The following is a 24,760-nucleotide window of genomic DNA, read 5'->3' as shown; positions in this document are numbered from 1 at the left end:
TCTGCTGTCAGCTGGGCTGCGGCTGGATCCGCTGAAAAACCACTGAATTCAGCAAAAGCTCCCTAGCTCTTCCTTTCTGGCTTTGGATGTGATCAAACATCCCCGTGCCACGGTTGCAAGCCCAAAGTCAGGGATCACTGAAAAGGCTGTTCCAGGAGGGTTTTTTCCGAGTTGTGATCTAGTCACACGTGGGCTGCTCTTTGCAGTAAGAAGTTGGTTTGGACATTCTGGAATGGCTAAGCAGCAGACTTTTATAAAAAAAGGAATCAACTTTCAGTCCCTAAGCTTTAGTTAATGGTGGGTGTCACACAAAAGGAGCTCAAAGGATAGAGGAATAGTTTTGCACAAAAGCCACAGTGACGGTTGTGTACAACTTCTGGGGCTATCTTCTGCTCCTTGTGCTACTCGCTTTCCATACAAGAGTAGAATGGGATGGCAGTGTTACCGAAATCTCGGAATGAAGAACTTACCGACACCAATGTGATGTAGATAAGCAGACATTTCTTTATGGACGGCCGGGTGCGTGAGTGAGTCCCCTCACGATCGACGCACACCATGGTTCAAAATCATACACCTTGTATAGAACTCATTCATACATATTCATTAAATATCCATGCATAATCATAAGATTTCCCATAAATCATTAACATACTCTCCTCCCATATCCGATTCTGCGCAGTAAAGGTTAGAAAGGTCCGGAAATGGGTCTGGGGTACGATTTGGGTAGGTGGTATGTGAGTCGGTGGTCTCGATCTCCCCCTGCCGGAATTACCTGCCACTTGAGGTAACTGTTTCTTGGCCGGCAACTATGGGTTGCTTCACTCGACTCTCCCCAGTTCACATAAATTCTCATTTTGACATTTTAGTACATCCTCCTAGGTTACATATAAACAATCATCTCAAATCTTAAGTCTGTTATCTAAGTTCTAAACATTCCTACTAGGTGATTCTGACCAATTCCTCCGGCCTTGGTACGGGGCTGTACAGAGGATTTTCTATAGCCGCTTTTTACTATAACTGTAAGTTTCATTAAAATATATTTTCTTATCCTCTTATATTTCTATTACATGATTGATTTTATAAAATCAAATAATCAATCAAATAAAGTCAATCAATCTTAACTTATTAGCAAATCTATAACATTTCCCCCCTTTGAAAGTGTTGAAAATCATTATTTCAATACTTTCACATTATTTACATATCATTTGTTTCAACATATTTTGGTGGTGGGCTATACCTTGGTGGACTGGTTGGTACTTCTCTCATGATCATACGATTGATTGCAATTCTATTGGTAAACTGCTTCTTCAAACATGCATATACCAACATGATCATCAAAAAGACAATCAGTAACAGAAACAAAGTTTTGATTAGGGATTGTATCCAAGAGCTCAAGTTCCTTCCTAATTTGTTAAAAATTTTCCCTAACCAGTCTTCTGACATATCTTCTTGAATTGATTCTGTTTCTTTTTCAATTTTATCTAATAAATCCAAATCATGTTCCACATCTTGTGTGACATTTGAAATGGGGATGCAACAGTGGTCCAGTTTATCTTTGAGATATCCACATACTCCATGTTCTTTAAGTAGGAGCATATCTAGTGCCATTCTATTTTGTAAAGTCATTCTAGAGGTCGCCTGTAATTGTATGTTCAATTCCTTAAACCCCTTTTTGGTAACGTTTGCTAATTTTTCCACTTGACCAGTTAACTTATAAAGCCATGCTCTGTTTCTATATGATGCTATAGGATTTAAAAGTGATTCAATTGCCCAGCCAATTTTCACTCCTGTAGATGGTTCATTCCAAGTATCATCATTTGTCTCAGATCTCTTTGTTCGTTTCAGTTCTAAATTTTCTAGAGATCCTCTAAATGGTGATTTCTTCCAAATCGGACACAATGTTGGCACGCCTAAAGTTATTTGTTTCACTTTACCATCTAATGGTAGATGAGTTGTCCAGGTTCCATCACTCAATGCCCAAATTAAATGTCCTGGACTTTGAATAGTAGATTTTCTACAACTAAACATAATTCCTCTTCTGGGTATATAGGCGCTAGATAGATTGAGAGTATTCTTAAGACCTCGACAAAAACAACCATATTTTAAAGCAGCAGCCAAAGGAGGGATTCTTTGAATTATTAAGTCTGCATTGCTACAATCATACACTTTTTCACATTTCCACCATGGCACTATTTTATTCTCCTTTTCTCCCAATGAAGTTGATCTATCATTGACCCAGGGTAATACTGAAAACACTTTTCCATCCCAGGTAAAACACCAAGGAGTTTTTGCCATATACTGAAAATGGGAATATAAGGTCATAGACCAAACCGAATCCCAAACTATTTCCTTTTCCTGTAGGGTTCGATTCTTTTTCTCACATTTTGTCTCGGTTATCCATACACTGGTGTTTGTTGTAGCCATTTTAGGCTAGTAACACCATCCCTTGTTCCCTAAATCTCCATATAATCCCGGTTTAGCTACAAATCATCCTTTACATTCCCAAATGGTTGAATATACTGGTGATTCTTCCCCAACTTTAACCTTTTGCAATTCCCAAGTTTCCCTAGGTTCTTGTTTACAATCCATTGTCTCATTTTCATATTCTAATTTGGTCAGATTCATGGTTAAGATTCCCCATGGAATAGATTCACCTACTGCCCTCGGTATTGGTAAACAAGCAGTGATCTGCATAACATTTTGTAAATTGGCAAATCTTTTAATCAATCCTACCATCAAATTTTCCTCAGCCGTTTGTTTGGGAATTTCAATCACTTGTTCTGTCTCTATTTGTCTTTCATTCCTGTCCACCAAGTCAGCCCATGATCCTGCCAACACTACCAACCCAAATGGAATCCAAAGAACGATCATAACCTGATATGAAAAATGAGACATTTTTCAAAGTCAAATTTAAAGTCTTTGGGTCACGGTTGATAATCTTCCATGGAATAGGTGCTTTCTTCACTCGAGTATAATGGATCCAAGCATCCGATTCTGCTATCTTGATAGCCGTAAAAGTGGTTAACAGTACTTGGAAAGGTGCTTTCCAACGTTCCTGTAAAGGTTCAGAGGTCCAGGTCTTCACATAGACATAATCTCCTGGTTGGAAATCATGCACTGAATTTTCCAGGGATAAAGGTCTATTCCAAATTACTGCACTCCGAATTGCAGCCGGAGTTTTTCCTAGAGAAAGCAAATAGTTATATACATCCTGCTTTCCTTTTACATGTACGTTTGGATTTGGTTCTGGAGACTCATATGGTTTTCCATATAATAATTCATAAGGACTGAGTGAGGTTCCACTCTTTGGCTGTACCCTGATACGTAATAATGCCAATGGAAGCGCCTGAGGCCACTTTAGACTGGTTTCTTGACAAATTTTACTTATTTGTGGTTTCAAAGTTTGATTCATCCTTTCCACTTTCCCACTAGATTGGGGTCTCCAAGATAAATGTAGGTCACAATTAATACCCAATACTTTGCTAACACTTTGGACTACTTCAGCAACAAAGTGTGGACCTCTGTCAGAAGAAATTCCAATAGGAACTCCAAATCTCGGAGTAATAACCACTTCACCACTTCTTTTGCTTGTGTAGTGCGACAGGGAAGGGCTTCTGGCCATCCTGTAAAAGTATCAACCCCTACCAGGATGTACCGGTACCCATTTTGTCTGGGTAGCTCTGAAAAATCTACTTGCCAATCATCTCCAGGTTCTACACCAGATTTCAGTCTACCCATTTGAACCTTTTTCTTAATCATTGGATTATTTTTCAAACATACTTCACACTTTGCAGTTACCATTTTAGCTATTCCCAACATCTTAACTGATATTACTTGTTTTCGTAAAGATGTTACTAAGGCTTCTGCTCCCCAGTGACATTCCTGATGTCTCGTTTGAATTCTCTCTCTCATCACAAGAGGTGGAATTACTACCTGTCCATTAGGAGTTACCCACCATCCCGCTAAGTTTTTCTTAGCATTTAATAACGGACTCAATTAGTCATCTTCCTCTGAATATCTCGGGTTTTCCCTAGGAAGGGTTACTGTTTTAGAAGGAATTATTGCCATTTGCAATGCTTGTTTCTTTGCTACCTTTTTTGCTGTTCTATCAGCTAAATTATTCCCAGCTATTATTTTTGTATTCCCAATCTGGTGTGCCTTACAGTGCATGATTGCTACTTGATCTGGCTTTTGAACTGCTTGCAATAATCATAAAATTTCTGTTTGATGCTTAATGTTTGATCCTTGAGAGGACAATAACCCCCTCTCTTTCCACAAAGCTCCATGGACATGCACTACCCCAAAGGCATATTTTGAATCAGTCCAGATATTTACTTTCTTGTCTTTGCTTATCTCTAAGGCTCGAATTAAAGCGATGAGTTCCGCCTTTTGGGCTGATGTGGTACTCGCCAATGCTCCTGCTTCTATAACTGTAGTCTCCGTTGTTACCGCATATCTGGCGTATCGGACTCCTTGTTCCATGAAGCTGCTTCCATCACTATACAGTTCCCAGTCTGGTCTCTCCAATGGCACATCCTTCAGATCTTCACGACTGGAATAAACATACTCGATGGCAGCCAAGCAATCATGCTCCAGTTGTCCTTCTTCCTGTATGGAACTTAAAAACACTGCAGGATTTACCAGGTTAGTTGTCTTTAGAATCACATCATCCTGTTCAGTCAATACCACCTGGTACTTCATCATTCGGCTGGGAGACAGCCAGTGTCCCCCCTTCTGTTCTAGGACAGTTATCACCATGTGTGGGACATAGACTGTTATTGTTCTTCCCAAAGTCCATTTCCGAGCTTCTTGTATGAGCATCACTGTTGCTGCCACTGCTCGAAGGCAGTTTGGCCACCCTCTACTCACTGTGTCCAGTTGTTTAGAGAAATATCCGACTGGTCGTTTCCAGCTTCCTGTCCTCTGAGTTAACACTCCCAGTGCAAGGTGTTGCCTTTCATGAACAAGCAACTGGAAATCTTTGGTTGGATCCGGCAGTCCCAAGGCAGGTGCAGACATTAAGGCACGTTTCAACTCTACAAAAGCCTTTTGTTGTTGTGGGCCCCATGCAAAGGGGGAATTCTTTTGGGCCTCGTACAGCGGTTTAGCTATTAGCCCATAGTTCATGATCCAAAGGCGACACCACCCAGTCATTCCCAAAAACGCTCCGAGTTCATGAATATTTCTCGGCTCAGGTATACCACAAATAGCTTCTTTGCGATCTTTTCCTAATTGTCGTTGTCCTTTTGAAATCTCAAAGCCCAGATATATCACAGTCTGGCAGGCTGTCTGGGCTTTCTTCCTGGACACTTTGTATCCATTTAGTCCCAGGAAATTCAAGAGGTCGATAGTCACCTGTATACAGGTAAGTCTTTCTTCTGTAGCAATCAATATGTCATCCACATATTGTAAAAGTAAATGCCCAGCTCTTGATTTATCCTGTTTCCACATTTCAAGTTCCTTTGCTAATTGATTTCCAAAGATAGTTGGACTGTTTTTAAATCCTTGGGGTAATCTAGTCCATGTCAACTGCATCTTTCGCCCGGTTTGAGGATTTTCCCATTCAAAAGCAAACAGTTTTCTGCTTTCTTTTTCCAAAGGTATACAAAAGAAAGCATCTTTTAAATCAAGCACTGTAAACCGTTGATAAGTGTCCCTTAATGCTGTTAACAGTGTATAAGGATTTGCTACTACAGGATAAATGTCCTTAACTAGTTGATTTACTGCTCTCAAGTCTTGTACCAGCCTATATTCACCCGAGGGTTTTCTGACTGGTAAAATAGGAGTATTATACTCAGATTCACATTCTTCCAAAATGTTATACTCCAAAAATTTATCACTCAATTTCTTCAATTCCTGTCTCACTTCTGATTTGATTGGATATTGTTTAATTCTCACTGTTCCTGCGCCTTCCTTCAAATCTATTTTAACAGGCTCTGCTAGTTTCGATTTACCAGGAATATCTGTTTCCCATACAGTAGGGATCACTGCCAAATCCACCTCCGGTGGAATTTCTTGTTCCTTTACTCTTTCGTGTATCATCAAGATTTCTCCCGTTTTTGACTCGGGTATTTTCAAGAAAAGTTCTCCTTCATCAAAAACAATTTGTGCATTTAATTTAGACAACAAATCTCTTCCTAACAAGGGTATCGGACATTCTGGTACATACAAAAATTCATGTGTAATTATCTTATTTCCAAATTTCAAATCTAGGTGTTGTAGGAATGGCCTGGTTTTCTTCTTTCCCTGTTGCTCCTATTATATTGGCTGGTTTTTTTCCTATTTTTCCTTTACATGTATTTAATACCGAAAATGTCGCTCCTGTATCTACTAAAAATTTAACTTCTTTATCTCCCAGCTAAATTTTAACCAGAGGTTCAGCTGGGTTCCCCTCCGGTCCCCTTCAGTCGTCTAAAATCATTATCTTGGCAAGGTCGTGAGAAACACTCTTGTTTCTAGGGCAATCCTTTTTCCAATGTCCTTCCTCTCTACACAAAGCACACTGATTTACTCCTAAGGGGGTATTAAATTTCCGATGGCCACAGTGCATACAACCTCCCCTCCCATTAAATCCTCGTCCTCTTCCTCTGCCCCTTCCTCTATCTGTCGTTCCTGTCATTACTGCCAATAAATCTGTTCTCCTTGATTTTCTTTCTTCTCTTTCTCTGTTGTTATATACCCTCCATGCGACTTCCAGCATTGTATTCAAACTCCTTGAATTCTCTCCCTCCAGTTTCTGGAGTTTTTTCCTTATATCTGGTGCCGATTGCCCCATAAAAATCAAAGCCAGTTGCATTTGTGCTGCCTCTGTTTCCACTCTCAAATCAGTATGTTTTCTGGCAGCTTCCTTTAATCGTTCCCAAAATGCTGAGGGAGATTCATTTTTATCTTGTCTTACTTCATATAATTTAGACCAATTCAGAGATTTAGGCATGGCATGTCTAATCCCATATAAAACCCATTTCTGATACCGTCTCAGTCTTTCTCTATGTGTTACATTATTTGGATCCCACTGCGGATCCCCAGATGGAAAATTCTGTTCTATTGTTCCACCTGTAATTCCACTCATCACATCCAACTCTGCCTGAGCTTTACCAGCTTTTAATACCGTTTGCTTCTCTGTATCATCTAACACATTATCCAGGATCACCTGTAAATCATTCCAGTCTGGATTCTGTGTTCTAGTTATAGTATCTGCCACCTTGCCCACTTTTTCAGGATCTTCTCTATAATTTCCTGCTGCCTGCTTCCAAGTCATCAAATCCATAGCTGTAAAAGGTACTTTCACATAGACCGGTCCATCACTACCAACTCCCTGTCGCAGGGGAGCTATAGTCTGTGTCTGTTGCCGAGTTCTCCGTGAAACAGGAGTATGAATTACAATCTCCGATAATCTCTCTTCCACATCTCCTGTTCCACTGCTATCCGGTTCAATCGCCTGTTCTCGTGCCCTAGATTCTCGACCCTGATTCCTTTCTCTCCTAAGAGGGGATATATCTAATTCTGGTCCATCATCACTCTCAGTGACAATCTTTTTCTTTAAACAACCTTTCCCGATCTCACAAGTTGAGCAACACCTTTTTACTTTCTTGTTATCAGCAGTTACAGCCATCACAAAATTATCTCCATCAGTTAACTTGCATTCATCCTGCCAGTCTTTTCTCTGTCTCAGGTAAAAGAACAAATCCACATATGGCATTTCACTCCATTTCCCTTCCCTTTTACAGTATAACATTAACTGCAGAATAGTATTATAATTCAGTGTTCCATTTATGGGCCACTTTTCCTGATTTTCCAATGTATACAGAGGCCACCAATTATTACAATACTCAATCATCTGGCTTTTTGGCAAATCCTCATATAAATCTCCCCAATGTGCCAATAAACATCCCAATGGAGAGTTTTTCGGGATTTTATCATTTACAGCAAGATTACGCATGCTTTTACTTTTAAACAACCGAGTTAACTTAGATGCCATGGTATAATCACTCACAGTACAATACACAGTTATTCAACTCTGTCTCCCCGATCCGCGGATCCACGCTCCACACTCGCTTTCGTGCTTAATTGCACGTCTCACCCTTACAGCCACACTCACACTTTTCCACAATTGTTACTTTAAACAAAGACATAAAACACAATATTACACACTTCTTAATTTTCTTCTCGATACACAGACACAATAAACAATTCTGTATCAGAAGAAAAACCCCTCCTAACTTCTTGTTAGAGGCACTACCTTAGAGAACACTAGAGCATGTAGTTTCTCTTGTTTCCACTTTCGTCCAACCCTGCAATAGCTTTCGCTTATGTCTTACGGGCAGGCGCCTAGGCTTCCTCTTCCACAAGGATCCTTATAGTCCAACCCTGCGCAGCTCTCACCGCGTCTGACAGGCAGACTTACTCAGTGAGACTCAAACCCACTGGTGGGTCTCCAACCCACTCCTTACCATACACTTATTATAGTGGGACTCCTACCCACTTACTACAATTACAAGAAGAAGTGTCTTACCAAAATCCAGGGAACGTCGCGAAGAGCCTTACGGATCGGGGATCGATGGGTATCCCCGAGAAGTCCTCGGTGCCGGCTGGAACCGATCAGGTCCCCGACTCCTCCGGTCTCCTTCAGCGAGGTCCCATCTGGGTCGCCAAAACTGTTACCGAAATCTCGGAATGAAGAACTTATCGACACCAATGTGATGTAGATAAGCAGACATTTCTTTATGGACGGCCGGGTGCGTGAGCGAGTCCCCTCACGATTGACGCACACCATGGTTCAAAATCATACACCTTATATAGAACTCATTCATACATATTCATTAAATATCCATGCATAATCGTAAGATTTCCCATAAATCATTAACATACTCTCCTCCCATATCCGATTCTGCGCAGTAAAGGTTAGAAAGGTCCGGAAATGGGTCTGGGGTACGATTTGGGTAGGTGGTATGTGAGTCGGTGGTCTTGATCTCCCCCTGCCGGAATTACCTGCCACTTGAGGTAACTGTTTCTTGGCCAGCAACTATGGGTTGCTTCGCTCGACTCTCCCCAGTTCACATAAATTCTCATTTTGACATTTTAGTACATCCTCCTAGGTTACATATAAACAATCATCTCAAATCTTAAGTCTGTTATCTAAGTTCTAAACATTCCTACTAGGTGATTCTGACCAATTCCTCCGGCCTTGGTACGGGGCTGTACAGAGGATTTTCTATAGCCGCTTTTTACTATAACTATAAGTTTCATTAAAATATATTTTCTTATCCTCTTATATTTCTATTACATGATTGATTTTATAAAATCAAATAATCAATCAAATAAAGTCAATCAATCTTAACTTATTAGCAAATCTATAACAGCAGGGGGACCTAAGCCAAAATCTGAGCTAGAATTCAGGCACTTTAGGCTGCTCCAGTGGTTCAAGAAAGGCTTCAGACTGAAAGATCCCGCACTATGCCATCTTAGCAGACTTAAGGAAGAAACTCAGCATCCTGGAGTTCAGCTGTAAGCCTTGTGGTCTCAGTTGCCTTTGCAGCAAGGGATATGTGTGTTAGCAGTACACTTAGAGCTTATCTGGTTTCAGTAGCGAGGAGGCTGGTTTTCCGTAACTGCTCAGTATGCTTCAGGTGGGGCGTCTTTACAAAGCTGAGCTCTTGGTTTGATGGTGGGAACAGGTGAGTGCTGCTCTCTGGAGACCGTAAAGCCCCGTCTTAACAAGGCGCTGCTGCAGGCGGTGAGCCCTGGAGCACCCCGGTACGGAGCCCTACGTTAGGCGCAGGTGGTGGCTGAGATGCTCTGCCTGCTTGAGGCAGCGCTCGGGTGCGCGTGTCGCTGTCAGCAGGCTGCTGGGGTATCGCTGTCAGCAGGCTGCTCTGCCTTGCTTGGGCTCATACTTCTCAGCTCCCGTGCGGTCGTCTCCGATTGCAGCGATACAGACAGCAGATTTTTCTCTCCGGCTCTGTTTTGTGAGCTTTGTGCCTTCTCTGAATGGATTTCAAAGCTCGTTTAAGTGCATGGGAAGGAATTCAGAAATCATGTTTTATATGCAGCATCACTTTCTGAGGGTGCAAACTGATTGCTAAGTTACAAACCAGCCCAAGGGCTCCGTCAGAAGTTAGAAACCAGCCGCAAAGTTGATCTGCTGAGGGAAGAGAAGGGTCCCGTATCTTCTCGCGGAGCATCTAGTGCTGGTGCCACCCAGCCCGGAGTCGGGGACTGACTCCGAGGCTGCCTGGAAAATCCAGGCGAACCGAAGGAATTCTGTACTGACATGGCAACCTCTCCCCAGGCCGTGAGACCAGGCTGCCCCTGCGCATCAAAGGGAGCGGCATAGGGCCCCAGCTGCGCTTCAGCTTTGACCAGCTGGACATCGGGAAGGTTTTTGTTGCATCAGCCCCCAGCTACGAGGTGAGCAGTGGGGCTTGCTGGGGTTGGGGTGGATCCTGATGGCCCCTGGGGCAGCAGTGAGCTTTGTGCACCTGCTGGATTTCTGGCAACACAGGCAGTTATGTGCACGCATTATTTGATGTAAGTTAAATGTGGGAGTTTTTGCAGAATCTGGATAGTTTTGATGGGGTCTGAAAGGTGTGTATGTTGTCCACAAAGCCCCGATCCCTGCGTTTTGGCAACCTCCCTTTGAGACCAGCTGGGAGGCTTCATGCAGAAAATCCAGCCCTTGACACATGATAGCAACACCGGGTCAAAAAGGTCAGGATCCAGAGGCTTTTGTTTCAGCCCTAGATGCACTGCGCCCTGGTACCCTGGCGGTTAAAAAGCAGCTGGAACAAAGGTGTTGTGTTCCGACTCGAGTCCGTTGCAAACACCTTTCAGTGAAGCGCAACTTGCTGGATCCTGGCGCCGGAGGGAAGCCGGGCAGCCTCCCCGCGCAGAGCTGCCCGCGCAGGCACCGGGAGCACTGTCCCTGCTGAGCAGCCTCCTGCCACCCTTCAGACCTGGTGCCCCTCTGGCTCTATGAACAGAGCAGGGCAGTTCTGGAAATGAAGCAAAGGAGCTTTCTGGGTATTTGCCTCCCCCCGCCGATGGTGGCAAGTTTTCTCAAAAAAAAACCAACCAAAAAAACCCCCATGATACAGCAACTGGAGGCGGTAGAAAATGAGGCAGTACATCGTGCCAGACACTTTCAAAAGCTTGACTGTTGCAGGGAAGGACACGTTAAGGTGTTTTCTTGCCAAAATATTGTGCTCTGTATGTATGCATTTTTTAATGCTGATTCTTTATTGATTCTATATATATCAATGTGTTGGTTTCATTACTGGAGAAAATGTGAATAAGTAGATGATACTCCAAGTGCTGTATTAAGTAGCCAGACTGGAGGTAAACTTCAGTGTAGGATCCCTAAGTGCAATTTGTAATTAAGGTGTAAAACATATGAGTAGTTTCCAAGTTACCAGTGCAGAATTTGAATACAGGAATGTTTTCAACAGCAGCTGCAAAATTAAAAAAATAAGGGCTGTACCTCTGCTTCTGTCTCAGTTTTTCTGACAGGTTTTGCGAGGACAAAAGTTAGGGAAAATAACTGCCAAGCAGGTAGATAAGTCCACAGAAATGGCCGGATTTCACCTGCAGCCTTCGGAAACTGTAGAGCTTTGCTTTGGGTAGGTTTGGTGACCACCAGTGTGCTGATACTCACAGGCAGGTGTGGGCATTTCTTGCTGAATCTCAGCAAATGCTGCAGGATTGTGTAGCTTGTTGGAACAGTAAATAATGGTAAATTAGTAGATGATGGCTGTGAATATTTATGAAAGAGATTCTTTAGAGCAGGTGGAGCTGCTATGCCCCTCACTCTCATCCTTTCTTGACATGTCTGGTTGAGCAAAGACAAAGAGACTCTCAGATCAAAGAAAAGAACAAAATGCGCCTCACTGACGTACCCTAGCAGAGTCGGGGAGTGCTGCTGAAGCTGGTTATGGGGCTGTCCCAAGGTATTTTCTACATCCAGTAAACTTGCTGGCTGTAACGGGAGCTGAATGTGTTTTGCCCTTGGCAGGACTGGGCTCATCTGGAGCGGGAGCAGTTAGGTGACGATTCGCTGTAATGCTGCGACCGCCCTTTGCTGCTCTTTGGGGCAGGTCTGCATCGCCTTGGTGATGCTGAGCACATCCTCAGCCCTGCAAGTCCAAGCGGACTGCTCTGTGTCAGTGGAATAAACCCAGAGTGACTCTGTTTATGTGAAGTTATCACTGGGGTTTTTTGCATGCAAAAACCCAAAGGCAGAAACTGTCCTGTTGTGTTTTCTTTGGCTTCAGCCAAGCAGCAGCACACAGCATCTTCTGCCTTTTGTAGAAGTTTAATTAGAAAACAAATCAGCCTTCTGTAAGGAAAGAAGATTCCTCATGTATTTCCATTTTGCTTTCTTGCTGCTGCAGGTGATCCTGTTTAACAAAGGAGTCATTGATGCCCCCTCCAAGTTGGTCCTTCCGGCGACCGCTCTGGGCTCCTGCTTCTCCTTTCTCCCCCAGGAGGGCATCGTTTTACCAGATGTCCTCCAAGTCATCCAGATCTCCTTCAGTTCCACCGCCCTGGGGCAGTTCACAGAAGGATTCCGGTTCAGTGTGGATGGGTCCCCTGAGCCCGTGACCTTGACCGTCAGGTGAGGAGGGTTACAGGAGCCTGGGGGGTGCCTCCACAGTAATTCCCACTGCAGACTCCTCTCCTCGAGATGGCATCTGCCTCCTTGCTTTCTGTCTTGCCTTTGTTCCAAGGACCCCTGTCCAGCCCTTATCTCTCATTCTCCAGCCCCACAACTCAAGCTGTTTGTTTCAAATGCTTTTGAGATGCCCACCCACCGGGGCAAGCCGAGCCTCCCTCTTCAGGGGGGGTTGTGCACTGGATTTAGTTCTCCAGGGAGGGAAAAACTCCCAGTTCTTTTGAGTGGAGATGAGCTGGCTGGTGGGACATGGGGCTGCAGAGGAAGGAACAGCGGTGGGAGTGCAGGTGGTTCCTCTCCTACCTTGTGCTCCTTCCTGCTCTGCGAGGACCCCGATCTCCCTTCAGAAGCACTATTGGAAGATGTGGCTGTTGCCATAAAGACTGCCCTCTTCCCCCGTTCTCTTGCAAGCTGCGCTGTTACCGGCTGTAGCGCACAGGGCTCTGGGCTGGCTGCTTGGCCGAGCCCTCTGGGCAGTCCTTCAGGTCTGACTTCCTTGAGCACAGCTCCTGTGTGCTCAGCAGAAACGGCAGTTATTTCCCCCCTCGCTGCAAGGCTCACCCTTGGCAGTTTCCCAGTGTGAGACCCAGTTGTGGCTGGTTTGGAGGCAGTTTTCTGTTGTCTTTTGGCAAGTGCTATTACGGAAAGCATGTCTGCTCCCTTTGCTCCATCCAGAGTAGGATGCTGGGGCTTGGCAGGTTAAGTCTGATTACGTGAGGTCCTTGGAGAGGGAACCTCATTGCCAGAAGGGATTTGCTACCTAACTTGTTCTCAGGAACGGATTCAGCTCCAGGAATCGAGAATTAGCATGGGACTGAAACTCCTGAAAGTCAGATTTTGAGTGCTTTTTGATCGTGCAGTCAGAAGATGCCCAAACCATAGGTGATCACTCTTTGCTTGGAAACAGACCTGACGAGGTCCTGAACGCTTGTTCTTTTGCTCTTTAGAAAGGGATGCTGGAACTGGGACACCACGGGTGAGTGCAGGTCCCTCCTGCGGGAGGCTGGGGTCTGTTCATGTGTACGAGAGACCCGGTGGCAGTCCTGTGAATAAAACTAGGAGGCACGGGTCACTGTGCTCCTTGATCTGTATTTGTTTTTTTCACCAAGAGGCAGAGCTGGCATTGATTGGCATCAACCATGAAATTAATGAATGTTGTGCAGCTTCAAGTGCTGATTTCAGTGGATGTTGGTGAGTTTGGGAGTTTGGAACCTCTCTGAATTTAGGGATGGGCGGGCTGGTGTGGTGGCTTCAGGACACTCATGTTTGGTGGTGCAAATAGTCTTGCTCTTGGATGTGTCAGCCGGTGCACTGGTGACAAGCTGATACTTTCCTCCAAGATTCCGCCATCCACTGTGTAGAACTTGTGCTGCGTTTCTCAGTAGATGTCTGGGGCTCCTGTGGATTCGTGCCTCAGAATCCTGCACGCATAATGGTAGTGTGGAATAGGGTCTGAGGAAGATGTCCATCTAGCCCGTGGAAAGGCCAGTTCCAGCAAAGAGATACCAAAGCAGGGAACCTGTGGCTGAGAGGGCTAGTTACAATGAACCTGCTTCTGCATGGACAGCTCTGCCCGTCACACGACAGATGGGGAAACTGAGGCACAGAGCCATCACTTGTTCAGGGTCCTTCACTGGGCCAGCAGCAACCTGGGGGTGTACCCTGCCTGCCCTGGTGCCCTGAGCCACCTCAGCAGCTGCCACCTGCTGACCACGTTGCTTTGGCTGCCCCTGTGCACAGGGATGCTGTGCCGAGCGCAGGGGTGACGGGTTGATTTGAAACCCACCGTGCTGCTGAGACCAGCTTCTATCCGTCCCGGTGGTAACGAAAGCCGAACACTTTGCAGTTCTTTTTAACCAAGCCAGTTCCTCCTCTGCCTTTGTCCTTACAGGGGCTGTGTCATCGGACCGACTTCCCTTTCCATGTACCTTCCCTCCATTCGGCGACGTCTCCTTTGGTGAGTGTGCCCTGGGCTTGGACCGCTGGTGGGGAGGTCTGTGCCTTACTGAAATGAAGCGCTTTGGGAGCGTCTGTCACTTGTGTTCCTCCACAGCAGCCTTCAGGGTGTTAGAACCAGGGCTGCCGCTTGCTCAGGTGGTATTTTGCTGCCGTGAGATCAAACAGGACCAAAGGAATAGAAAGTCAGGATTTTCCTGGTGCCCTCAGAGCCTGCTCAGCCCCAACCTCCCAATCCTTGGCGGCAGAATGATGGTGAAAGCCCTTGTCCCAGAAGGGCCCAGGGGATGGGGCTGCAGGAGAAGGGAGTTGGAGCCACACGCTAGCCTGTGGCTGCTCAGGGTGAACGTTCCTGTTGCAAGGCGAGGACACCACTTACCCACTTGACCTTTAGTGTGAGCTGTTAATTTGTGCTGTGAGGGCTCCTCGTTATCACCTGCCCGGTAATAAGCCCAGGCAGTAGCTCGGCATTGGTTTGGGCAGTGATGTCTCCAGAGATGTGGGCTCCTTCTCCTTCCCCAGCCGAAGCACTGCTCCACTGACGGAGCCGGTGGCTGAGCACCCAGAGCATCTCCACTGAAATGCAGATTCTGATTCTCCATCTCGAGTCTCAGAGAAAAGGCTTTGTACTGAGATGATCTAAAGTTTACATGTGAAATCAATTGGGGATTGATTGAAGGGCCATGATCATTCTGTGCCCAGGATGCCTCTGTGGTTTCATGCGGTTCGTGGACTTTCTAGGAAATCTCAATACTTTCCCTGAGCCACTTCCCCCTCTCCCTGCATCACCACTCGGCCACTTCTCTGCTTCCTTTTGAATAAATAGACCCACAAGAAACGCACCGGCAGAAATGCGGTTGTGTAATAGGAGGTTCATCCTACTTTAATCTGATTTCATTAACAAGGCCTTTCCAGCTGAAGGCAGCTATTGTATTTTTGCTTCTTGTCACTGTGCTGCTGGCTGTTGTCTGCATCTGGTGACTTCGGTCCCATTTGGGGCTGTGCAGTGGGTCAGTCGGTGCATGTCCTTTCTGTGCCCCACCCCCGCCTCCCTGCCGGAGTAATTGCTGGCGGTGGGCAATGGTCACTGCTGCTGGGCACAGAGGAACTATCTGCTGTGTCTGCAGGTGGTTTTCCTCCCTGTCTTTATTCAAATAGCACTTGGTAAGCAGGGCATGGGAGGTGTCTTCTGGCAGAGCTGGTGTCCGCTCCAGACCAAGCTGCGGGCTGGTGTCCTGCCTCTGCAGAACAGCCACCCCCTCACCCAGTGTGGTTGTACCACTGGTTTTCCGTTGTGGAAAGCAAGTGTCAGAGCTGGAGTGATGTCAGGCTTTGTGGGCAGTAATCAAAGGCAGTGTGGATGTGATGTCCCCGTTTGTTAGGTAAGGTGAGACACAGTTCCTGCTCATTTCTAAGGAAGCATCAGGTTTGCCTGCAGTGAGGTGGGCCGAGTTGTCATGTGCTCAGTCTGGTTGCCCAGAAACAGGAGATGCCTTAAGGGTCCTGCCTAGAGAAACTGCATTAGAGTGCAATGCATCATGTTGTAGTGCCCGGTCTCATCCTTTCTTTTCCTTACATGACAATGCCCTACTTTCATATATTGAAAACTGGGGGAATGTTCATGGAGTTAATGGGGGATTTTACAGACTGAATTTTCAGAATAAATGCTCTGTCTGGGTGCACACTGATCAGTGAGAAAGAGTTGGGGCTGGTTTGGGGGCAGGTGAGAGAGCTCCTCACAGGTAGAGACAGCTCTTCAGCACCAACGGCACTGCCCATTGCCAAGGAAGCAAGCTGTGCCATCCATGGAAAAAGCAACTTCAGTCACAACTCACTCCTCCCTGAGCTTCTCCATTACCTCTCATTCACACTGAAAAGAGATAAACAACAAGCACCGGTCTATCCTAACAGGAGAGTCACACCAGGAATCACGGGATAACCGGGGACTTGACTGATATTTGTCTCACCTTCCCAGGCTTTCCTCGCACCCTGCCGTGTCGCCTCACTAACACCTCCTTGGTTCCCATGACTTTCAACCTTCGCATCCCTGGCGAAGGCTCAGGACAGCGCAGCGTCACCAGTTTTGCTCAGATATCAGACAACACTTGCCCGTCCTGGAGAAAGGGAGCCCAACATCACATCAAGCCAACTGAATTCACCATAATGCCCTGCAAGGGGACCATCCGCTCCCAAGGAGCCCTGGGTATCCAGGTATGGCACGAGCCCGGCCATACGTGCTTCAGCAGGTGGAGCTGAAGCTTCACTGGTGCGCAGGAGGGCTGTAGTGCTGCTGGCTTTGGGCATAACGCAAGTAAGAGATCGGTGTTCGTGTTAGGTTTTTGTGAGCTGGGGTACTCTGGGGCGGAGCACCGTTTTGTTTCCAAAGTTGTAAGCCAAGGGTCATGTACCCTACGGTGAAGCACAGAAGCCATGCGTGTGTGTCTGAGCTGCTTAGAGCAATTTGATTTAAAGTGGGCCGAGGAAGGATGGGGACAGAAGGTGACTGTTAAAAGAAAGATGTCATTGCATAAAGCAGTTTGCTATTCTTCCCGGCCTTATCTTTCCTCTCGTGTGGAGCAGAATGGTTGCATCCACTGCAGCGAGGACTGGAAAAGCTCCAGCAGCCATGAGCTGCACAGCTGCTGCTGGGCCACGTTTTGCCCTCGGCTTCCCACTGTAAAGCTGGACTCATTCTGTGAAAGTCAACAGATTTCCTCTGGATTTATGCTGTTGTAGTCGAGAGTAAAAATTGGTCCCAGTGGCAAGTAGAACATGAATTGTGCTTTAATTTAGCTTACATATGCCCTGGTATGCAAGGCGTACTTAATAAATCGGATATCGCCAGAAGAGTTTTGTTACTCGGAAAGACAGTGGTCTACACGTGGACCAGCAGGAGAACTAAGGCAAAATATCGCTCCCTTTCCTGACCGTGGGTGAGAGCCAGAGGACACCATGCGTGGCTGATGGCTTCTGGCAGTGATTAAGTATCTGACGCTCTTCTCCTCTACCAGGTCACCCTGTGTTCCAACACGGTGGGGCGATACGAGCTGGCGCTGGTGGTGGGCGTGGATGGTGTTGGCCAGGAGGTGTTGGCGTGCCTCTCACAGCCAGGTACCGGCGCTTTCCTTGCAGCTGGCCACCTTTCCCCGCGTACCCATGCCCAGCACGCTGCCTGGCGTGGGGTGTCCTGGCTTCAGCTCCAAATGAGAAATGTTGCTTAACGAGCTAGTTCTGCCCAGCTCGCTGTGAGCACAGCCGTGCTTTGAAAGCAGCCCATGTTGAGAGGCACCTGTGCTCAGTGCTCAGGGCCATGCCTCTGTCTTTTTTTTTTTGGTTTATTTTATTTTTAAGGGAGCAGTGATTATATTCACTATTGGCCTGTTGTCTGGGACTTGAGGAGTAATGAATCTCCAAAGGACTGCCCCTGCTTCTCCCTGCAAGCGGTGGGCTTGTGCTGGGTTGGCCCAAAATGCAGCATTTGTTTGGAAGGCGGCGAGCAGCCTGCTGAAAGCTGGGGTCTGGCTCAGTTAGTGAAGGCGTGTGCAAATGGGAAAGGGGCTTACGGCAGGAGTGGTGAGGGGAAACTAGTCCTTGGTGTGGCAGGTGAGCTCAGGTTTCTCTGGTTCTCTTGAGCATGAACGTTCCCAGACTTAAGCCAAAAGCTGCAGCGTCGTTCAATGCCGTTGCGCCGCAGCGGGTGCCAGTTTAATGACGAGAGGGACGCAGTTGCTGGTGCTGTTCCCTCTCCCCGGCAGAGTCACCCACTGGGTGCCTGGGCTGCAATTTTGTAAAACGAGTGGGAATGGGAAGAGTCAGTGTGTGGGCTGGTGTGTGGAGGACCCAGGCAGCTGCAGGAGCTGGGAGAGGCTGGTCACCCACTGCGAGAGGCAGGCGGTGCTGGTGCCCTCCATCGCGGGGGCAAGCGGCTGAGGTTTCAGGCAGGGCGAGAGCGGTACGGGAGAGGAGGGAGTTGCTTTTACTGAGATGCGGGAGTCTTGTTTTCCTTGAGCTTTGGGGAGCGCTGGTCCTCAGCGGGAAGGCTCCCGCAGAGCTCGTGCCTTGCTGGGACTGTGGGAGGGTCCTTGCCGGCCTCCTGGGGCAAGGGAGGGGCAAAGCTTGATGAGAGAGCACTGGGGCAGGGCACTGGGCAGCCTCTGCCACGGGAGTCTGGGGCTGCCCCTCCTTTACAAGAGGCTGTTGAGTAAGAAGAAGTTAGAGGTGATCGATTGCCGTAGAGGTAGGAAATGTCTATCTGGCAGAGACAAATGCCTTGTGTCTGTTTCATGCTGTTTGGGGAGTAAACAACTTCTACATTCTCTCAGTGTCTCTAATTCCCTTTGGTCATCTCTTCACCCGGATGTGTCGTTCCTCCACTGCCCGTGCTCAGCCCTGTTCTGACATTTGGACGGTGCTTTCTGAAGTTCCCTTGCGAGTGGATGCTGACCCTTGTGAACGACAGCGATCTTCCAGGCTGCTATGGAGTCCTTCCTCAGGCTTGGCGTCGTGTTCGCCTCCTGCCCTCAAACGTCGTTATCGAGGGGTTTGTTAGGAAAAAAACGGGGTTTGGATAAGACCTTGCTGTTTTATATTCAAACCTAAAGTTTTGGAGAGAACGGGAAGCTACCTGAATATGAACTTCAGGAGCGGTTTGAACTCTTCAGAAAGCAGTTTCGGTTCTAGTCTTTGGGGTGCTTTCATGCAGGAGAACTTGGAGGGTTGTGAAAAGCTGCTGCAAGGAGGCCGCCAGCACCGGAGTGGGCGTTTGTGAGTGCAGCAGCTTTTGGACCCTGTGAGGATGCTAATTAGGCCCATACAAATCTTGCTCCTTGTGTTGTGCCTTTCTGCTTTCTCCTAGGGATTTTTAAAAATGTGGGTGAATTGCCGTTGTGGTGGATGTTAAGAAGCTTGGAGTTTCCTCAGAGGTCACTCTGAAGTTGTCTTTGATTCTGTCCCTTATAGGAGCACAAGGAGGATGCTGCTGTGTGGTACTCCAGCCCTGTGCCGTGTGGGATTATCCAGCCTCACAGCTCGGTGGAGATCCCGTTGACGCTGGAAGCCCAGGCGATAGGAAGGCAGGACACTGTGGCTAGTGTCTCAGTGTTTGGGAATGAAAGATCCCCGCTGGTGAGTGCTAGGCGAGATGCGTGCCTTTGTGTGACTCATCTTGGTGGGCATAAAGTGTACAGGGGTTCTGCCAGGGAAAAGGAGAACGTGACAATACGTGGCTGGTGCGGACACGGAAAGAAGGGATTCATGGCATAAGTAGCAGCTAATGCCTAGAGAAGGGTGGTGTCCTCTTAGGTGGAAATCTAAGTGTCTGAGATGGTGTTTAATTACGGACGTGTGAGGCGGGATAACAAGCCCAGTCTGAAACCCAGAGCAATTCCTGGGTCTCTCGCTCTCCTGCGTTACGAGATGAGCAGCAACCGCTGCTTCATTAGAACTCTTGTTCGGGAGCGCACGGGGACATCGCTGAATACCACTAAAGCAAGAGCGGTGTAAGAGACCGTGCTGAAATGATGATTTCTGTAAAGCTGGATTTAAGCTTTCCTGAAAGTCAGGTCCATCCCGCCTGAGAAATATCCATCATATCTCTTTGCCAAAAGCCCCAGCCAAAGACGCATGAGACTCCACACTGCTTGCATCTGGAGCACAAGCTTTTTTTTCTTTTCTTTTTTTTTCCCTACCAAGCTTGAAAAGGGGTGAGGCAAAGCATTCCTGGACTAAAGGCTCCTACAGGACATTTGCATTCAGGCATATACAGCAGCAACAACAAAGTGTAGGCAAGAGAACGTTGTATCTGGTGTCCTGGCTTCCACTGGCTGAAATCGAGAACAAATTTAGTTAATTAAACTTTAATTTAAAAGGATACTAACTTTTGAAGCAGCTGTTTTAAAATGTCTTGTCCTCTCTCTGAGCACGGAAGGGGATATCAGAGGATTCCTGAGAACGTGAAGCTTTCTGTAACAGAAAGGAAGGCTGACATTTTGAAAACAATTGCAGGGATATAAACTTTTTATAAACCGAATTGAAACGATGATGCCAAATCCCTTGGATGCCACTGGTCATCTCAACCCTGGCTGCTGGGGATGTGCATGTAAACCAGTCAACAGCAAGGCCAGGCAATGCAGGCTTTGCAGGGAAGTCTCACGTTTGACAAAACAGTTGCTTGCAAACAGAAGGCATGCTTCCCCGAAAGAGGAGGGTTTCTCCCCACTGGAATAACCAGTTGTTTAAATGTCAGCTGGATTTTGAACTACAGGTACCTTGAAAAGCTTTTACGCTTGGGCTAACAATTTATAAATTGAAAGTTGACCTTACCTTAATCTTTTCTGTTTGGACGTGAACGTGTCAATGTTTTGCCCAAAGGGCGAGCATTTCAGCTGGAGAAGCGTAGCTGTGCCTAAAGAAAGGACTAGATGCGTTGCATTTTCTATAGGTCTGTCTTCTGGTTGCAGTGCAGTTCCAGTAGTTCCCTGGTAGCTGACGCACCCAAAGCTTTCTGGGCTGGCAGAAGAGCTGGCTGTCTTGTTACGTGTCCTGCGCTGGTGGCAGATCCTACCCGTACGGCTGCAAGTCTGACCTTGGGAATCGCTGCAGTGTGTTCCAGTAGAACTTCAAAGCTCGTTCTTGCCTTAGGCTGGGGTGCCCAGTGTCGATGCCTGGTCTTTACCACCGTTTCAGGCAGAACGTGGTACAGATCTTTCATCCAGGCTGTGCAGAGTCCCTCCACAGCTCCGTTGTCGGGTATTTTGTTTGCAGGTGAACGCGTGCCAGCTCCAGTCTGGCGTGTGTCATCTGCATGAAGGAGCTGGTAAATCCCAGCGCTGGCGTTACTGGTGGCAGAGCTGCCATCGCTTGTTGCTGCCTTTCCCTGTGCCATGTTGCCTGTAACGCTGTTGCATGGCATTTTCCTTGTCCCTTTTAGAACCCTGTAGATGAAGGGGTTGGGGTTTTTGAAGCCCTCTCCTTGGTGGTGAGGATGCGTGGTGTTAGTACACAGGCTGACAGAAGGCAGCTCTCCTGGGCATCCTCCAGATGTTGTTCCGCTCATCCCCAAAGGGCTCTGCCCTGCCTTTGCTGCTGCTGTCCCGCTGTCACCGGGAAGCTGAGCTGGCTGGCGAGGCGCAGCTCTTCCCTGCAGCTCCTCCTTCCCGGGAGCTTTGGGCAGCATCGCCCAGACATGCATCATCGTGCATGGCTTCAGTTCCTTATTTTGGAGGCCCCAGCCTTGGTAGGTGAGGTTTTTGGCTCTTAGTTGCACGCAGCAGTGCCCTGCCAAGGGATGAGCATTTCTGGATGCTGCTGCTTCTGGCTGAGTTGGGCTGGTGATTCTGACAGCGGTCAATACCACTTCCTTGAGCCAGACATCATTAAAGGTTTTACATCGTGGAAGCTGGTTTCTTTTTCGGTTAAATCGTACTCTGTGCCCTCCAGTGAATCCTACGGCGTCTGGTCAGTGTTGGGAGTTCTATGCATTCAGATCCTGTTGAAGTGTTGAGGTGTTTGGAACCAGTGAAATCCACCGCAAGAGTGCACAAATTCTCGTTGTTTTTAATGATGTGGGAAGGTGGTTTAGCAAAGGGATCTGTGTTCCTCCTCCAGTAGTCTGTGCCAGTTCTGCAAGGAGAAAGCTTTTGGTTCTGACTGTCAAGAGAAAAAACACCACTTGAATGATGTAATGAATAATTAATGCCTGTTATTCATGCCATACCAGGAATACACATAAGCACACATCAGAGGCCATAACTTGCACGATCTCTGCTCTGAAGAGCCTGCTTCGCTTCTGGCTTGTGCTGGTTTTCAGAGGTGCATTTTTGGGAATGTCAGAGAAGTAACTGTCCAAGTGTCGCTGTGCAGCAGCAGCGGTCAGGGAGGTTTGGGGCAAGGCTGAGCGGCAGAAGGAGCGGGAGCAGGCACAAGGCAGAGAAAGGAGAGCTAACTGTGGAGGAGGTCTGGAAAGGAGAGCGTGGGACCCAGGGTTTCTCTGTCCCCTGAGAACGGGAGCTTGTGGCTTTCAGATGGGGTCACTCCCGAGCCTGCACTTGCCCCAGGCCTTCTGTTTCAGCCTTGCAACACTGAAAACTTCCAACAGCCGTACTTATCGCCCAGTCGAGGAGGACACTTAGAGCTGTCTCATATTTTTTAACTTCCCCTGCTTTTCTTTTTTCTTTCCTACCTGCTTCCTGGAGCAGAATATCTGTTTAGTGAGCATTGGAGAAGAACGGGTTGTCTACGTGCATCTGAGTGAGATAAATTCCAGCAGTATTGAAGTTCTACAAGATGCGTCCAAAACTCTCCACCTCTCCAATCAGGCTGTCATCCCTGCTTCCTTCTGTGTAGAGATGGTAAGTATCTGTGGGACTATTTCCCAATGAAAATTGACTGGTCTGTAGCAGCCTGTGGCCTGATTTTTACATGCAACGTTCCCATATTGCTGTCTCGGAGAGAAAGCAAGATATTCCGTCCCAACGCAGCGAGAGGAGCCTGGCTCTGGGGGCAGTTTTAGCTGGGGCACCCCTCAGTAAAATAGACAGCTTGCATAGATGTTTGTGCAGAAATGAGTCTGGATCATCTTTACAAGTTTTCCCTCTGTTTTCTGGACGGTATTTAACGGAGAGTCGTGTCTTTGGAGCTCTGAGATCAAGAGGCCCCTGTGGCCCTTTGCTCCTGGAAGGGCATGGATTTCCCGACGCTTTCCCCATTAGGTCTGCGTTTGCTTTGTGTCAGACTGCTGTTTGTGACAGAGTCTGGGGCGTGAAGTTTGTCCTCAGCCTGCCTGTGGTGAGGTGAGTTTCACACCTGCTGGGGGCCCAACCAGCTGTGGTGTTGCACAAAAATATAACGGTAAGGGTTGTGTAGCTACAGAGCGTGTGGGCTCCGTCGCGTTGCAGGGCATCTCCGGAGGCCAGCCGCAGGGAAAGGCCGTTGAACTGATGGAGGCTGCAGCTGACAAGCTGCGTGGCAGGTGGCAGGAGGCGGTTGGGTCGCTGCCCTGGCAGGGGGGGGCAGGGCTGGTGCAGCCAGGGAGGGCTCCTGTGCGGACGCTGGGTGGGATGTGCCGCTCACTGGAGGTGGGATCTGTGAGGGGCTTAAAAACAGGGTTGGGAGGAGGTTTGTTCTGCTCCACGCTAGGTGGGCTGGATTTGTGGAGCTGGTTCACCCAGGCCTGGCTCTGTGGGCTTGGTTGGGTCTGCGGGTAAAGCATCAGGCAGCGTGCGGGAGGCCAGGCTCAGCCTCCTGGGCCAAGGGGGAGGGGGGCAAATTTCCTCCTTGCTGCTTTTCCAGCTGTTTGGGGGACAACAGTAACCTCCAAGTGGGGGAGGGATTCCCAGGGCAGCTTTCTTTGAATCCACCATGAAAACCCGCTTTCCACCTGTGGCGAGAGCAAGCCACCAGGGATGGCTGGTACTGGTGTTGAAATGATGGGTTTGCATGCCTGTCGCAGGCAGTGACCCGCAGAGCTGTTCGGGTGCTGCTGCCCCGGTGCAATGCCTCCCTCCTCCCCGGGCAGCTCGCGGTGTAGCCGGGGGGCTTGCAGGGTACATCTGCCCCTCCGTTGCCTCAGGGCCCTAACCCATGGGACTGGGCAATAAAGCCTGTCGTGCTTCACCGCCATCTCTGTCAGTCCTGGGGCTGATCAGTCACTAGAGCAGTAATACGAGGCGGCTCAGGGACGGTTTCTTTCCCTGCAATAAAGACGGGCTCTGCTTGAGCAGTGGCTTGGACCAGATGATCTCCAGAGGTCTCGCCAGCCCCAGCCGCTCTGTGACTCTGTGTGTGTGATGATCCCCCCTGCTGACTCCACGGGGCTGAGTTCCCCCATGGTGCGCATCTCTGCTTTTCAGGGCAGCTGCTGCTCTCATGGAGACGTGCCAGGAGGCAGGTCCTGGGAACCTGCTCCATCAGCCGCTTCACCAAAGGCTCTTCAGACAGACTCCGGGCACGGTGCTGCTGAGGCTGCCTGATGGGAGCAGCGCGGGCGTGGGCGAGATGTGCCCGAGCTGCGCCCTGGCCCTCAGCAGCTGCCTGCTCTGCCGCTCTTTTGCTGCCCCAGTTGAAGTTTTGCCCTTGGCTGCCTTACGCTGCCTGGCAGCTCCTTGACGGGAAGCAGAGGGGACTGAATAATTGTGGAGA

General features: G+C 47.9%; 1 pseudogene; it reads left to right on the top strand.

Moving 5' to 3' along the window:
* The window catches only part of LOC130149593 (hydrocephalus-inducing protein homolog), a 68,142-nt pseudogene extending 43,415 nt beyond the window's left edge, over positions 1 to 24,727 (top strand).
* The last annotated feature ends 33 nt before the right edge of the window (positions 24,728 to 24,760 follow it).

The sequence above is a fragment of the Falco biarmicus genome, chromosome 5, assembly GCF_023638135.1.
Source record: "Falco biarmicus isolate bFalBia1 chromosome 5, bFalBia1.pri, whole genome shotgun sequence".
Classification (NCBI taxonomy): Eukaryota; Metazoa; Chordata; class Aves; order Falconiformes; family Falconidae; genus Falco; species Falco biarmicus.
The sequence above is the reverse complement of the archived record's forward strand: the minus strand, read 5'-3'. Positions and strand labels throughout refer to the sequence as shown.